Source organism: Littorina saxatilis, linkage group LG3 (genome assembly GCF_037325665.1).
Source record: "Littorina saxatilis isolate snail1 linkage group LG3, US_GU_Lsax_2.0, whole genome shotgun sequence".
NCBI lineage: Eukaryota > Metazoa > Mollusca > Gastropoda > Littorinimorpha > Littorinidae > Littorina > Littorina saxatilis.
In genome coordinates, this window is record NC_090247.1 from 57,482,585 (window position 1) to 57,483,469 (window position 885).

The window sequence follows — 885 nt, forward strand, 5'->3', positions numbered from 1 at the left end:
GTTTTTTTTTCACTCTTATTTAGGCGGACATCGACAGCGTCAGTTTGTTTCGCCCTTTGCTCACGACAACGGTTGCACTGACGTAGCAAGGTCACGAAAGTGGGTCTGTGCTCGTTAGCTTCTGTGTAATCTGCAGAGGTTTCTGTCAACAACTTTCATAACTGAACGTGCTTAGGGGGCATAATGAATAGGATACAATGTCCTTTTAAACTGTGGAGTTGAAATGTACCGGATTTGTTTTGAGGGGACCCGTCATTGCAACCATAACCACGCACCAGTCGTTAGTATTTAAACATTAAGCAGGTTCAGTCGGGGTTTTCAGTGTTTTGTAATGGTTGTTCATGTATCACAGCTTACAAAGACTTCAGAGTCAGTTTTGCATCATCTGCACGATGCGATATTGAAATAGTATTGGGTTGTAGATATCGATAACTTTCTTTTTAGTTTGTCATTCATGATAGCAGAATGTGTTCATTTTTGTGTGTTTTGTGAGTGTTCATGTCAATGTTCATGAGAGAAAAAATCCTAAAAGGAGAAAACGGAGGTAGACTGTGTTATCTTTGTACATACATATTTCGATCGCAGCGCAAGGTAACCAGACTTTTTTCTCTCTTTTTTTGTTGCGTTTATGTTTATTGGGATTAAAATATAATATCGACTTTATTTTTTGATGGGATTCCTTGCTTTGTCTGGCATCATGTACATTGCTTTGTGAAATTGCAATGGCGCATACGTGTTGTTGTTATAATACGCCATATGCAAACTTTTTTTCTTCTTTTCAGTTTTTAGGTTTCCGTTTTCCCCCCTCTCTCTATAAGTTCGAATATTGTTATTGTCAGTTTCATCCTTTGTACATTCGTTTTTTTGTTGCGTTTCGCCAGGCAG